Source organism: Dryobates pubescens, chromosome 22 (assembly GCF_014839835.1).
Source record: "Dryobates pubescens isolate bDryPub1 chromosome 22, bDryPub1.pri, whole genome shotgun sequence".
Taxonomy (NCBI): Eukaryota; Metazoa; Chordata; class Aves; order Piciformes; family Picidae; genus Dryobates; species Dryobates pubescens.
Genome location: NC_071633.1, coordinates 7,475,626 through 7,492,500, shown reverse-complemented (window position 1 = coordinate 7,492,500; position 16,875 = coordinate 7,475,626). Strand labels below are relative to the sequence as shown.

General features: G+C 37.3%; 1 protein-coding gene across 1 annotated transcript in view; it reads right to left on the bottom strand.

Annotated features, from left to right (window-relative positions):
- ELP4 (elongator acetyltransferase complex subunit 4) overlaps nt 1-16,875 on the bottom strand; it is a 119,112-nt gene that overhangs the window by 15,926 nt on the left and 86,311 nt on the right. The window lies entirely within an intron of this gene.

Here is a 16,875-nt window from a genome sequence, read left to right as displayed (position 1 = left end):
CAGAAAACACAGGTGGTAAAAATCACATCTGCATAAAAGGATAAAAGTCAAGTATAATACTTTTAAAAATAAATTTACTTCCAAATAATAGACTAGCCTAAATACAGTTATTTTTACTAAAAATGGAATTTCAAAACCAACCATTCCACTGTGTATTTTTCTTCCATAGGAAAGTTGTTTGTTTTTCTCACCAAGTTTAGTATGTGCTCTTTGCATAGCTGACTTTGTCCAGTATTAATTTTCTTTAGTACTGTGTACGTAAATTCGTGTCCCTTCTTTTAATTTTACCTCTCTGACTTGGAAAGTATTGAAAACTGACTATTTATGAATGGACTGTGACTTCAGAGCACGGGGTGTGTGTTTGTTTTGAGTATACAAAGCTGGGCTTTGACCCCCAGCATTTTGTTTCTCCTCGGTTAAATAAGGAAGGAGGATGGTGAAGAGAGGAGTATGACTCACAACTAAGAGCAGATAATTCTCCCCAGTATAATGAATGCCTTTGTCATAAAGTGCCTACTCAGCAAACTTAACCTCTGCTATTCACTGGTTTAAGCACAATTTGAAGATTCATTTTCCAGTTCCCTGTACTTTTGCTACTTCTCATTTTATAACCTGAAATCTGTGTCTCTATTTGTCTTATAATTTGACTCAGAATCTGACAGTTTGCATTGTGAGTGCTGCCAGCTGAGCTTTGAGAGTCACTCAATGTGCATCACTGAGAGCCAACACTCATTATCTTTTCCCCTTCCTGATATCACTGCCCTCGGTCGCAACACTAGTCAGTAGCATAGTGTCAGTACTATTCCCAGTATCAGCCTCCTGTATCACAGTGTGGCAAGTGCCTTATATAAATTCAGATTTTCTTTCTACCTTGTTGCTCAAAGTCTGTGATACAAAAGGAGTATTCAGTACACTTCAATTTAGTCACTGAAACTTGATCCTGGATCAGAAAGCAAAAAAAAGGGTGTAAGAAGAAGCACCTTTTCCAGAGTAATGCGAGCTCCACTTTCAGTTCTAAAGATGTGCAGGATTTTGCTAGCAGGGACAAGGGCAAAAGAAGGTGCTTGAAAAGACTAAGTACTCTTGGGAGTGTTCCTTAGTGAGGTGGCAAAGGCAGCGGTCAAGACCTTAGCAGGAGTTAACGCTGGCTCAGCATCAATACCGCACATTGGCTCATTGGCAGGTGTTAATGTGCTCAGAGAGAGTCTGCTAACAGCCCATGACCTGAAGGAACTCTCTAATCAGAATGAAGTGAAGCAAGATTGATTCAAAGTAGGACAAAATCTCTTCTGTATCAGAGATTCACAAAGTCTGTGAAGCAGAGAGGCTCTGCTCCTTTCCTGCTTAGTACACCTCTTGAACCATTCCCATCCATGGGAGTGACTACTATGAACTATTTGAAGGTCAAGTTCATACATTTCCTTGTCAGCTCATGTTTCTCTTCTGTACTACCTCTTCTGGTGGGTTTTCTGTAGGGAAGATCTAGCACCAAACAAGTGATGAGACTATTGATTAGCAAATATATTCAAATATTACTTTATTGAGTTAAATAATTAAGGAATAGCCTAGATAAAATACTCAAACTCAGTGTTGAGGACCGTAAATAAAGAACTACTGACAATGCTGACAGCCTGGAAATAAAAAGAGTTACAAACCCGCTAGGTAACAGAATCAAATGAGGAAAAGTGGGTTGTGAAAAAACACTGACAACCTATTTTTTCACCTTAAGAAACACAGATACTTTGCAACACAAATAATAATATATACATCTAAATCCGATGGAACAGTAAAATGTTAAAATGGTGTCAGTTGGTTTGGGTTAGTTAATTTTGCAGATAAATTCTACAACACAATAGGCTAAATCTGGATATGGCAATGGTGATTTAGGAAAAATTATGTAGAGGATTCAGTGTAGCAACCATACAGACCTTTTGAAATAGAATTTGAGATAATAAAAAAAAACTGATCAGACTTGATTTAACATTTCTCCACCCTTGCCAAAGATGCTGGTTACCAGACAAGGAAAATCTTGTATATGAACAGGATAGCAGTGCACTTATATTTGGATCCCTTATAAATAAATAGCTTTACCTGATGTTTGGGCATCAAGTAAAACAAGTCAGAGAGATGTGGCTGTATACCATAGCAAGGGAACATTTAAACTCTAAATGTAGCAATATCACAGCTAGAAGAACAAGGATATGGGCAGGATATTAACTAATTCAACTAGAATTGTCACTATTGTTGAGAAAATTGCATGAGTCTTTTAAAAAGAGCTTACTGCTAGGAAAGTAGGTGTATTGCTCTTCTGAGTTTTCTGTAACATGAGTGGAAGTGATTGTTACCAGGAGAATACCTTCTCTTTTGTCAGCTTTTCTGATCCATACTCAGCAAAGGTCAGGGAAGGCCAAAGAAATACCTTGGTGTTACTTATCAGTAGGTTAATCTCACATTCATTTGTGGAATAATGTGTTTTCTATGAGGAAGTTGGCTGCCAATTTCAGTAGAAGCAAGAAACAGATTTTACTATAGCAACAGAATTCTAGAAAAGTCTTGAAACAGTCTCCTGAACTAACTGGATTTCAGCTGCCGGAATATATGCAGGAAAGGATTTTCTTCATGTGAGTCTGACAATTAATGTACTTTTTCCTTGATTTCTGGTGCACAATACGTGTCATGTTTCCTTCAGAGACATAAAAGAAATCAACCTTCTGCATGGTGCTTCCATGAGAACGTTCATTTCATTCCTACTAGCCTAGGTCTCGGCTTTTTATTCCTAATTATCTGGTTCTCCTTATTCTCCATGATAGTTTCTCTAGCTCTAAGTTAATACTTTCACTGAGAATTCCAATGACCTTCCAATTCTTTTCACTGCCTCTTCCAGAACAGGTGGACGAGATGCAGTCAGAGATATACTGGTGAGATAGACTGGTGAGTCTGAGGACTGCTGCCCTTAGCTTTAGACACCTCTAATCAGATGAATGTGTTCTAGCACTTGTTAAAGCTGTGTGCACCTCACCCCCAGAGCAGTCATGCTTCTGCTGAATACCATCAGCACCTCCCAAGGTGTCTTACAACACACTTGGTCCACCTCCTTAAGCCACGAGATTGCTTACCTAAGAAAATATGGCCACCCAGGCCAAAAATCCCCACTGAAGATCAGCATTTGCACGAGGTATGATACATTGCCCACAAAGCCCGTGAGGTGAAGGCATCGCCACTCATGTAAAAAAACACCAAGAAGTGAAACCACAACGATAACTTCTCATGGAAAAAACACAAAGCACAATGACAACATATTTCAACATTAAATACAACTCTTACAGCATGTGTCTTTAAACAGATACCAGGGTAGCTCTTCAACAAATATAAACAAAAAAGGAAAAGACAGTTAAAGTCAATCCTTATTTTTTAAAATTTTACCTAGGGGAGTTCCCACTACTCATGAACTGAGAAAGCACAGATTTAAGAATCAAGATCTATTACTAAAATCCTTACTTCTGAAGAGGTCATGTGTTTCTAACTTTATTCCATATGACTGTAGCTACGTACAAGCAGGGTGGAAAATAGGCAGGCACTAATATTTTTCAGAAGGACAATGTAATTATCTAAGTTAATGCAACGTAGTTTTAAACCCCATTATCTGTAATTAAAAAAAAAGAGGTAAGGAAAAAAACAACAAACGAAGAACTTTTTGATGCCATTGTGTCATTAAAAGTGGATTTTAAATCACACCAATTATTTCTCAGAAACACATCATTACATGCTTTTAATTAATTTCTACTTAGCAACTTGGGGTGATTAAGTCTTAAGCATATCATACCTATGTAGGGGGAACAGGCAGTTTGCTGCGTTACGTAATACGACGCAGACAACACGGACTGCTTGTTACTTAAGACTTTAATAATTTCATTTTTTCTTACTAAAAAATCCCACCCTTCTTGTCAACATATCTTTAACAGCAGAATGAGAATCAAAGTTAAACCCATTTGCTCTTAAGTGTTCCAGTTTAAGGTAAGGTCTTGCACAACATCTAATGACACATACTGCCTGACAGAACTTGTGCTGGATAACAACCGCCAAAGCAGACTACTTTCCAGGTTGTCAACTTCCAGCGACAGATATTTATTGGCTAATTAAATGGTCCTGTCACATTCTTGTCTAATTGAAACTTAATGTGAACTACCCACAGCACAATTATAGTGCACAAAACATTTTGGATGATGTATTCATTTCCTACTCTACAAGCAAATCCAAAATTCTAACGTGGATATAGTTCAACTCCGCCAGATATAGTTCAACTCAGCCAGATTCTGTGAGAATTACACCACCTTTTGTATTCTCTTTGCAGTCCTGAAAGCTGCTTGCTAATGCCAGGACTTAGTTTTTCTATTTTTAAGATAGCTCTGCAAATTCTATGAAGCCATTTATTTTTACAAGCTAGATGAGTTACTCTGCAAAAGTACAGCTTGCACCCAAAAGTACACTAGGAAACCACCTTTGCTGCAAAGACTGGACTCCCTTCAAGTATCTATCAACTCAATTATAATAAAAACAAAAAACTAATATTTTCATGAATGCCACAAAGTAATTGAGAGGCTGATTTTGGAATCTAAACCAGCTACACTGAAGCAAACAGCTTGTTTATTTTTATTTGAGTTTATTAGAAGATTCTGCTTCTGAAAGAATCATTCCTTCTCCTTTACATGTTACAGCCTCAGAAATATCCAGCAGTTGCCAAAAATCTGTCATTTTGAGAACAAGTGCCAGGTACATGATTCTGTCTACAGAATATTGGGTTAAGAAAGGTTAACCTTACAACTAAATATTAGCATTAGAAATCCATCTCATTCCTCATCTTCCTGCTTTACATTTGAGCCCTGAACGTGTTATAAACTTTGGCACAACTCTTGCTACACAGTTGAGTCCAGGTAACAAATTGCGACTTAATATTTTCAGTAAAATAAGTTACTCCAGTATTGTATACTATAGACTCCAGTAATATATAGACTCCAGCATTATGCAGTACTTTCTTACCAGGAACTTTAGAAAGCAAGAGGTCAAGTAACTGCTGGAAAAAGAACCTCCTTTTTAATAGAAGTTAAACAAATTGGAGAAGATTTTGCTCTAGCTGTGTCACCTAAGGCAAAATACTTTCATTTACTATACAGGTAAAACTCTTAATCAAAGTAAACAGAAGTTTTCACTTAGTATATGAGTAAAATTATTAATCAAGTAAACAAAACTAATTATGTAGGACTTTTTCCTCCCTCTTGGTACAACATAAATATCTGAAGCTTTGAAAAAGTGAGTAGTGAGTCATGAAGAGCCTAAAACAATCTTATCACATACACAGTGAGACATTGCTAAGTAGGGCATGCACTGCCAAATGCTGGAGCTTCTAACATGAGAGAGTTTTCACATGTTTATCTTGGATCATTATCTTCCCTTTTTTTCCAGCGTGCTAAAGGATAGCACAACTTGCAGAGAACCCCGATAGCTCCAGGTTGCGGACAACACATTATGAAGCCAATCGTTAAAAAAAACCCAACTAAAATATTGCTTAGTCAGCCAAACGCCCTCCTCAGATAACATATACTATTCATTTCACTCTTTTAAATTAGTTGATATTACATTTTGGTTAAACCTCCTATTCCCAAACTACACTCACATACAAGTCACAAGAAATTAAAGGGGGGAAAAAAGCATGGTAAATACACTACATACAACTTACAACTTACTCCTGACTTCAGTATTGACTTTTCCTCTTAGCTGGTACAATGTTGACTAACTCCTTTGGTTAATAATGGAGAAAAGTGAAAACATTAATCAAGAAGAATTTAATTCTGTCCTGGCTTAACTTGTAATAGATTTTATTTGATGCATGCCAAATGAAAAACTTCCTCTATGAAATTCTGAGGCAACTATAATGCTAAAATGTGTATTTCTTCTGGTGTTCAGTGTTAGAAAAGTCAAAGGCAGAACTTCATTTGTGACAAAACCAAATTGCTGTTTGTTGATTTTCAAACTCAGCACTGCTACTATCTGTCTAAAATATGTCAGGTAGTTCTGAAGCTTGTTAAATACTTGGTAAATGGAATATGTTGGGTTTAGAAGGTTAGAAAAATAGTATATATATATTAATACACACAGATATGTGCATACATATGTATGTATACTTGTGTCTATTTGCATGATGTCAGTGCAGCATTCTTACAGTGGTATGAATGCAGCCATCTAAACGTAGCTGGCTAAGACGAGCAGTAGCTAAACTTTATTCTGTGTCTCTTAAGAAGAAAGAATTAATTAAAGAAAAAAAGGTAACTTTGAAACTTTTTCCCCAGCTTTGAAATAAAATGTTTTGTCTTTTAATAATTTAGACATTATTAATAGTCCTGGGCACCCAAAAGAAGGAGCATTTTTACGGTCTTATGAACATATGTTTTATGTCAAGAAAACTATATTTTTATAAATAATATAGCCCCATAAAAAGATGATGCTGAAAATAGCCCTGAGATAGAACAAATCATAAAGAAGTTAGTGCATGTGTTAAGCCTGTAGAAGCAAAGCATAAAAATAATATTCTTCTGACATTGTGAATGAATGTCACTTTCATATTTTTGTGGGAAAATTTACATGGACACTTGGAAGGCAATTTGTGTCTCATGTAGGTGGTTACCACTCTTCTATCTTTTAGTATATTTATGGAACTTGGCAAAGAGTTGGCTATGCCTTTTCTGCCTAGAAGAGAAGAATCCAGGGGAACCTTAGAGCTGCCTTCCAATACCTGAAGGGATCCTACAGGAAAGGTGGAGAGGCACTTTTCATAAGGGTGTCTAGTGACAGGGCAAGGAGGAACGGGTTTAATCTGAGGGAGAGTAGGGTTAGACTGGATTTTAGGAAGAAGTTCTTCGGTACAAGGGTGGTGAGACTCTGGAATAGGTTGCCTGGGGAGGCTGTGGATGCCTCCTCCATTGGGGTGTTCCAAGACAGGCTGGATAGGTCTTGAGCAACCAAGCCTAGTTGAGAGGGGTCCCTGCCAAAGGCAGGGAGGTTGGAGTAGATGATCTCTCAGGACCCTTCCAGTCTAAGCCATTCTATGATTTGTTCAAATGGAATACCAAAGGCATTACCTCAGCATGTTATGATTTGTTTCAAAAGAACATCTCTGCTCAGTTTGAATGAAATTTTGCTATTAAAAATACAATACTTAGAGACCATGTTGCTAAACCAAAGAAGAAAAGAAGTTACAGAAATACATATAACATGATAGTTTGGCTTTTTTTGAGTAGCATTTGGCTCTCAGACACAATTCTTGTGCTATGCAAGCACATGGAAAGCCACCTATGAATGCAAATCAAAGTCAGATCAGTCTTTGCTATATCTGAAAACAAACGATTGAGAAGCAGGTAAGCTGGATATTTTCAAATCAATTCATAAAGTGTCAACTTAAAGAACAGCCAATCATGACAGGATTGATTTGTCATGGTAAATGTAAAAGGTTTTGCCATTAAAACATACTAGAGATTTGTATCAATTTGATTTTATTTATAATATTAATTGCTGCCTATTTCAACCAGAAGAAAGGTTTTTTACGGAGGTGATGCATATTTTATATCCCCTGGAAAACATTAAGTCTTCTATCAAAATTACAAATACGCTGTATTTTATGACTAGCTAAATCATTAATCAAGATAAGGATGGGAAAAGCTAAGGGATCTCAGTTTACTTGATGGCTGATTGCCCAGCAACCATTCCCTATAATTGTTTTTAGCAGCAGAGCAGGGTTCCTGGAGACCACAGGCTTTCAGAGTGTATGGCCTCTCCCTTGCAGTGGTACAGGGCAAAAGTAGAGAATCCAAACAAAACATTTACATAAAGATTGGAGATTACAACCATGCTCAGTTTCATTGAGCGTGGCTTCTTCACAGTCACTTAGCAATGCAAGGTGAGGTCTTGTCAGAACCCAAGCCTGACTACAAATGGTAATCTGTATTTTAAATCCGACCTTTGGACTGAAGAAAATAGATCTGTTTGATGATGCAAAATCTATCACCTCAGGATGTTTTCCTGCATTCACCACTCATAACTCTGGCTCATCACAGACACCTTTATTTAGGTTATTTATTTTCCTCATTTGGACCTCAGTCACTATCAGCCTGTTCACTTTACATGAGGATTTAGTCTTCCCAGTACTGTGATAGAGATCTCTTGTGTAATTCCCAGAATGACACTGGCAGAAATCTAGCCACAGAAACCCAGATTTCTGCCTAGCCTAATTTATCCTGGATTTTGTCAAAAGGGATAGTAAAGCTAAGATCATCTAGCATTTTAACTACTGCTGACAAGTTTCAGTTCTGTTGCATGAAAGCTGTAGATCTATCTATCTGTCTATCTGGTTCATGCCAGATCTCACTTGCTATTACATTTTCAGTAGCTTGCCACAAGAATGGAAAGTTAAATTACAACCTTGATCAAGGGCTGGTGAGATCTGTCAGTGCTGCGTTATTGATTGGACTTGACAATCTTAAAGGCCTTTTCCAACAAAAATGATTCTATGATTCAGACAATAAGAAAACTTCCTACAGCTTTCTTTGCCTTGTGCAGCTTGCTCCAGTCTTCTCCTTTTCTTAGTCCTCACATCATTCTCACATAACATGTATGTTATCTTCCCTGTTGTCCTATTGCTATCATCTTGTGCTCAACGTTTTTTTCCTTGGCTTTGTCTTAATTTAGCTTATCCTTTAAGTTCCTCTCCATCCAAATAAACCCAGTAGAACACTAAAAATGGCCTTAAGATGACATTTGGTGGTGCCAAAGTCATCTTATTTATCTTATTTTTTGTTTTACTTGCTATTATGTGTTTATTCTCTGCCAGGTGTCTTTCTGGATAGAGCAAAGAACATCTGTTTGCTCTATTTGTATATTTATGGGTCCCCGTGGCTCACTGACTACACCATTGTAACTACCTTTACAAACATGAAAAATACTATTACAGGGAAATGAGGAGAAACCATAGCACTGAATTATTACCAGAGAAATCAGATTTAGAACACAATATTTTTCATTTATGCTATAGTCATTGCCCCACTGCTAAATCTATCTCATTTTGTCTACAGAGACACCAAAACTGTAAAAAACACAGACAGTATCTTGACGGTAACTGAAAGCAGGTGACCAACTTACCACAGGGGGAAAAAAACCCCACACCTGAATGGAAAATGGAAAAATTGTTATTTTCCTACTTTTTAGTAGTTAGATGTCAGGTTATCTGATTTTATTACCAGATTTAGTAGTCTAGGTGTCAAATTATCTGTCCTACCACTGGCTCTTTTAGATGAGCTACAAGACTTAAGAGTTCAGCTGTCACAGGGTGTTAGGGAGTCCACTTTTGAAGAGGCCAGCTATTAACACTGACCTAGCAAAATCTTATCCTTGATAAATAATTAATCTTTGCCTGCTTCAATGTTAGCAGGTATTTTATTTGGAGAAAATAATTTTTGTATTTTTCCAAAAGAAACTTTCCGTTTCGAGGCTTTGGACCAGCCACTGCCTTTCATTTCTGAAAGACTGCTCCAATTAAATAATACATGGATGATTTGCTGTATAAACACAGCTATTAAAGTTCTTTGGGATGAAGGCACTGAAGGCAGCTCCTACATACACAGCAATATGTCTCAAGATTTTAGTATGAGAAACTGAACCACACTATTGAAGTAGCAAATGTCTTTAAGAACCAGTTTGAGTTCACTGTACTTTTAAGTAATTTTCAAACCTGACAAAATTAACTTAACATGATTAGATTTTTTCAGCCCCAAATCATCACTGGTTAGTGACTCAGCTAATGAACATTTTTATGATTTATTAGTTAAACCAAAAGATTATGAGTTTAAATTCTGTTCCTGATTAACTGCACTGGAGATGAGATACATGACTTGTCACTTTAAAATAAGGATATCTTAAAGTGTAATTAAGGCATGCAAGTTGTTTTGAGTAACTTTGGGTGAAAAGTTCAACATTATTAGAAAAAATAAGGAAAATATCTCACAGCATTGGTATTAGTGATATTACTAATACGAGATTTAGGATAATGTGGCTGCTTAAACCAGTCAAACCCAGTACAAAATGTTCGCTACAGCTGAAGAATCTATCTGCCCTGATGCAGGAATTACTGTGCAAAGTACTATGACCTGCATTACACAGCAGGTCAGATTAAATAATCACAGTAGTCCCCATGCCCCCTAAAATCCTGTAATATTTCAGACTGAAAAGGAGTTAAACACAAAGCTTTACTTGCTTCTTTCTCCTGAGTATAAACTATATGAATGCCATTCAACTATGTAAACACATTCATTAGGTTTTCAGTAGGCCTCCTTTCTGAGGAAAGAAATTACATACTTTTGAGCTCTTGAGTGAACTACAGTGTTTTATGTCTTTAATTCAACACTCTTAAGGCTTACAGTTCATTGAAATTCTAAATCAGGGGTGAAAACTCCATTCACAAAGAAAATGTTGACCTTCCTATATAGCGAATGCCTTTTCGTTCTGTTTTTTTGTTGTTGTTGTTGTTATTTTTTAATATAAAAAAGCCACTAATCAAGCTTAAGGAGGTGAAAGATTTGAGCTTCCTATTAAAATAACAAATGGAATATAATTCACATATTTCAGCATGTTGGCTACTGCTCATGAAATAAAATACTGCCGCAGAAAGAGCATATTGTTTCTACACATCGAAAATATGCAAATTAGACAAGTATTCAATATTCACTTGAAAGCCAGAAAATGTACCAGACTACCAATGGTATTTAGGAAGGCAAACTGGTTGAACATGATTATTTGAATTTTAAAAATGGGTATGGGATTCCCCTCTTTTTGCTTCTTGCCATATATGGTATCTGTGTAATATCCACAGGGCAAATTATTCACTACCTTTTTCGAGATGAAAAGCTACTGATTGGCATCAGACATCAAGAGGGATTTTGGCATTAGAATAGATTTACACTTGATGACATGTCAAAGGCTTGAAACAAAAACTACAGAATTCACTCATGAATGCCGAAGGCAAGCCACTTATTCAATACTAGCTCAATGCACATCTTTCCAAGGATGGCATTCAACCACACCAAGAACAAAATACAGCAAACAAAACATGGTTATATTTGGAAATGAATGTGCTTGACTAGAGTGAACAAAATAACAGCCAGCATTACCTGTTGCCAGCTGTCAGCGAAGAATAAAGAACTGTAACATCCTTGTAATAAAGAGGGAAACAGAATCCAAGCTTATAATGAAAATACAGCAGTTAGTGGGATGAAGTAGGATCAGCAGCAGTATGTGTGGGCATGATAACTCCCACTCTGAGCCTACTGTTCCTTTAGCAGATGTGCCCTCACTTGTCTCTTCCTATAAAGACTTTGAAATAAAAACTAATTAGGAAAGTAGGCACAAGGTATAGTGCACATAGGTGTGAGAATACACAATAAGGATGATTAAGGGACTGGAACACGTGCCTTATGAGGAGAGGCTGAGAGACCTGGGGCTTCTTAGTCTGGAGAAGACTGAGAGGGGATTTAATAAATGTTTATAAATATCTGAGGGCTGGGTGTCAAGAGGGAGGGGACAGGCTCTTCTCAGTTGCACCCTGTGATAGGACAAGGGGCAATGGATATAAACTACAGCACAGGAGGTTCCACCTCATCATAAGGAGGAACTTCTTTTGCCATTTCTCTCCTTCAGCCTCCACTATGGTTATTACAAAAAATAATTTCATCAATTGCAATGGAGTGCTTGTAGAAAATTAATACAAGTGTTGACAAGATCACAATTATTTTGGCACAGCCAGTTTAGTAACCACTGAACATTTTTCTGCTGACTTTGATAGGACAAACCCAGCGCTATCTGATTTCAGTACCGGATGTGTGGGAAAGACAATCTCAGTAGGTTTGGTATGAATAAACAGTGAGCATTGGCAAGCATATGTACAGTGAAAGTCATAAATGGAAGGAAACATGAGAAACACCATAAGTATCATACATTTCACATTAGATACTGCTCTCAAAATAGTCAAGCAATCAACAAGCAGACAAAATACAGATTCGGAAAGAGTGAAAAATAATCTGGGTCAGCATTATGGCTCAGGTGGCTGTGCCTAAGGTGCTTGCCACCACCAGCCTCAATTCTTGTGGAGAAAAAATAGCTTCCATGAATGGAAGAAGTTTCATTTTCAAGAACAGTCACTGACTTTAATTCTTACTCTAACAGATATCCACAGCAAGGTAATAAACTGACAACTGAAATTTAATGCATGGGGGAAGGTGAGAAAACAATATTTAACCAATATGCTAAAACCATACCTTTTAGCACTTCTCAGATTACTGTTACTCAGTTCCAAAAATGGCATCTCCCTTTTCCTGCATAGTGGGATGCTCTCAGCTGGACTTCTGGACTGTAATTAATGCCTTCTAAATGTTAAATAAATACTAAGCACAAAGACAGCTACGGTACAAACCATGTAACTTTAAAACCTCATAATGTTAGTACTGCAGTAGTCAATAAGCACAGCCCCATGGTGAATAAAAAATAGATGAACTTTGCTGGTTTTTACAAACTTTTGGTTATGTTATCTTCACTAATTTGTAACTGAATACATATTGCTGGCTTAGATCTGGGAGGATGGTGTTCCATAGGACTATGAGGTTGCTATGGTAGCAGTTCATTATGGAACAGCAAAATCGTTACAGATCAGTAATTCAGCATACACAGGTAGGTCTCAAAAACAGAGTTTTGTAAAGATTTCTCTACTACAGGGTAACTTGCACATGCTAGAACCATTCTGTCAACTCTTCAAATTTGGCTATGTGGCAAGATCATTTCTACCTGTGTCAAGACTCCTTCAGGATCAAAACACAAAACATTAAGTGAAAGAAAGTTTAATTTTATTTTGAATATGTAATTAACACTAAGCTACTTCATCAGTGTGTATATGTACAATGTTTCACATATAGAGGGATACAACATGCTGTTGGGCAATTGCATGCATACTGACAGATGTAGGTGCTCATACTTATCAGAGTTTGTAACAGAACTAGTTAAAAAGAACTAGTAAAAAGGCATTTTTTTCTGCAAAGAACTAGAAAAAAAGACATTTCACTCATATGCTTTTCTTCAGTACAAGACTGTATCTACAGGTAGACTGTTCATTAAAGTTCAAAGAGTACTTCAGGCATACATACAGTTCTCTGCCTGAGTTTCAAATCAGGCCACGTGTATTTGGACATAGGTGAGACATTCAGTGAGGAAACTGTTTTCAGTGCCTAAAGTTGCAGTTTCTGTTTTATAGTAATAATGGAGGCTGCTAGGCTCAGTCTGGTTGATGGTAGTGGGAGGGTTAGTGATGGACATCCACATTTGATTTCCTCTTTCAAGATAAGAGTGAAAAACCACCAACAAAGTGAGAAAGAAGTCATAGAACATAGAATGGCTTCGGTTGGAAGGGACCTGAGACATCATCTACTCCAACCTCCGTGCCATGGGCAGGGACACCTCTCAACTAGACACAGCTGCTCAAGGCCTCATCCAACCTAGCCTGGAACATCCCCATAGGGGAGGCATCCACAACCTTCCTGGGCAACCTATTCCAGAGTCCCACCACCCTTGTACTGAAGAACTTCTTCCTAAGATTCAGACTAACCCTACTCTCTCTCAGCTTAACCCCATTCCTCCTTGCCCTGTCGCTAGACATCCTTACACAAAGTGCCTTCCTGCAGTCTTCCTGCAGGATCCCTTCAGGTATTGGAAGGCAGCTCTAAGATCTCCCTGGAGTCTTCTCTTCTCCAGGCTGAACAACCCCAGTTCCTCCAGCCTTAGCCTTTGTTTGTTTTAATGCTGAACACAATTTTGAGGCCATTTCTCAACTCTCAAAAATTAATAAAGCAAATGAAACTAAAGAAACACATGGAAAGTGTTCCAACATCACTCCTCCTCTGCATACTTTTTAAAGCATATTTTAAAACACACTGGGTCCCTGTATCTGTAATTCAAGCAAGTTTATTCAGAAGAAGGCTTTTTTGAGACATATTCAGGGCATAACATATGCAAAAAGTCATACCTAATGTTCATATTAGGCAAAATAATGCTATATATGTTCAAATTAAGTATCTGAACTGTTTTTAGCATGACTTATTCATACACCCAGCACTGCTTTCACTTACTCTATGAAAACATCTATTCAAAATATTTGTTTCTCATTCCATCACCTCTCTATTTCTAAGTAAAGTGAATAACACAATTATCATAAACAGGCATTTAATTAATTTTGTCTTGCATAATAGAGTATGAGAGAAACAGGTTTTCCTCTTGTGACTGTAGAGGAAGAAAAGGCATTACTTCAGCATTTTGCAATTCTGCTACAAAGATCACAGGAAATTAATTTAAAAATAGTTTAGTTTGGTGTCTTTTAAATGTCTTTGGCAAGTCTAGCTAATACTGAGAGTTTAAACTGAAGTTCTCATCTATGCCTACATTTTAGCAGAAACTGGCAGGATTAATAAAAGGGACGAAAAATGTCACAGAAACCCTACACCTGACCTATAATTTCCCACTAATTATTCCACACTCTTTCTCATACTGACAATATAAGTTATACTGACAATATAAGTTATTGTCTTTCATTTAATCAGACTTCTCTCTTTTGAAGGGCAGATGTTTCCCCATTAATATGGCAGAATGTCTTTGTTTCCTTACCAACTGTAGAGACAAATGATTAGTACAATAAACTCTGGCAGTGTGCCTCGCAGTTACTTGGTGAAGACAAGTAAAATTGTTTCATGGAGCATTTAAATATCTCAAAATTCAGAACAACTCCCTTGAATCTATGAAATTATCCATAGAAGGGCTGACACTCGACCCAAAGTTTAGCTTGTGTTCTAAAAATTTACTGCAGTGACACTTCTGCTCTACACAGGCCTCTTACCAATTTAAGCAGTGGCGAAATAACACCAGGAGGCAAAACAAATCTAATTTGATTTATGTGAAAAATTGAAATAGCTTGTTGGACTTCTGTAGCAATACATGAGGGTTTACTATAGACAGTGTTAAAATGTGAAGAAGCTGTCCCTGACGGTGCTGAGTCATGCAAAAGATATTTATGCTTTTGGAACACAGCCCTGCTGGCACAGCCTGGTGCTGCCAAGTCCATATCACTAAACACCACATTTACAGGTGTAGATCTATACACTGAAATAGCTATATAGATTGTCCTGGGTTGAGATGAATCTGCTGATGAAATACAATCACCCTGAAAGACAGAATAATATCGGTTTTCTCTGTGACACAGTGAACAGAGGGCAATTTCTTAATACTTAGCTGGTATTGATTAGCCTCAATGGAAATATCTGTGTTTCTTCATGGCATGTTCTTCCCTTTAACAAAATGCAACACTCTGTAGTGGAAGTAAATGTTTCGGTTTTTTTCTTTAAAGGAATGTGTACATAAAAAGCATCATAATAGTAGAGGTTCATGTTTGTTACTATTTTCTTCTCAAGTAGACATGAGGATGACAAACTTGTCCAGAATTTCAGAACCTCTCCATATAAAATAATTCTCTATTTCACCAGTCTTCTCTTAAATGACAGTACTGAGATAGACACTGGACAATATATTACACAGCTACTTTGGTGTAACTTACAAACCCTATTTTTGAATATCTCTTTTGCTGAAACTGTCTGAGTAACTTGAGAACCCCAAATTTATTAATGCTGTACTTGAGAATACTTGACCATCTAAGAAGATATCCTAACTCTTATGACCTGCAAAAGTTATATGCATAAAATCTCATCTTACAAGTAATTCAATGCACAGTTTATTTCCTCACTGACACAAAGCTATTTGTGGGTAAACTGATCAATCATTTACACAACTGGAGGTTTCAGAGGAATAATCACTTACTCTGCAGTTCTTAGGGATGGAACTGATATATTTAAACTTCTAATATAAACTTAAAGTATTTTTAAAATAGTTTCTGAGCGTAAAAAGATTTGAAAGACTGTATTTCACTTCTTGTTTTGACAAGATTGTTACAGGTGTATTAAAATGGGACTTACACAAGAAAAATTTGTAATAGAATAGAATTAACCAGGTTGGAAGAGACCTTTGTGATCATCTAATCCAACCTAGCATCCAACAATATCTAATTAAACCATGGCACCAAGCACCCCATCAAGTCTCTTCCTAAACACCTCCAGTGATGGTGACTCCACCACCTCCCTGGACAGCACATTCCAATGACCAATCACTCTTTCTGTGAACTTCTTCCTAACATCCAGCCTAAACCTCCCCTGGCACAGCTTGAGATTGTGTCCTCTTGTTCTGCTGTTGGCCACCCAGGAGAAGAGACCAACCCCTACCTGGCTACAACCTCCCTTCAGGGAGTTGGAGAGAGCAAGAAGGTCTCCCCTGAGCCTCCTCTACTCCAGGCTAAGCAACCCCATCTCCCTCAGCCTCTCCTCATAGGGCTTGTGCTCCAAACCCCTCACCAGTTTTGTTGCCCTTCTCTGGACACGTTCCAGCAACTCAACATCTTTCCTAAACTGAGGGGCCCAGAACTGGACATTGATGGGTAAAAGGAGAAAAGCATTCAGTAAGCAACTTTTTTTGGTAACACTGAGCCCTTCTGCTTGTGACAACTTAAAAAAATTTCCAACATGCAAATCTCTTTTATGAATCCTAACAAACAAGTGCAGTCTGTGTTTGTTAATGAAGTGACCCCTGCTGTAATTCAGTTGGAAAAAAACAGTACAACACTCCTAGTGAAAGATTTTATGGCAAGCACTGTTAACTTTTGCCATTAGAATATTTTCTAACTTTTAAAAACTACAC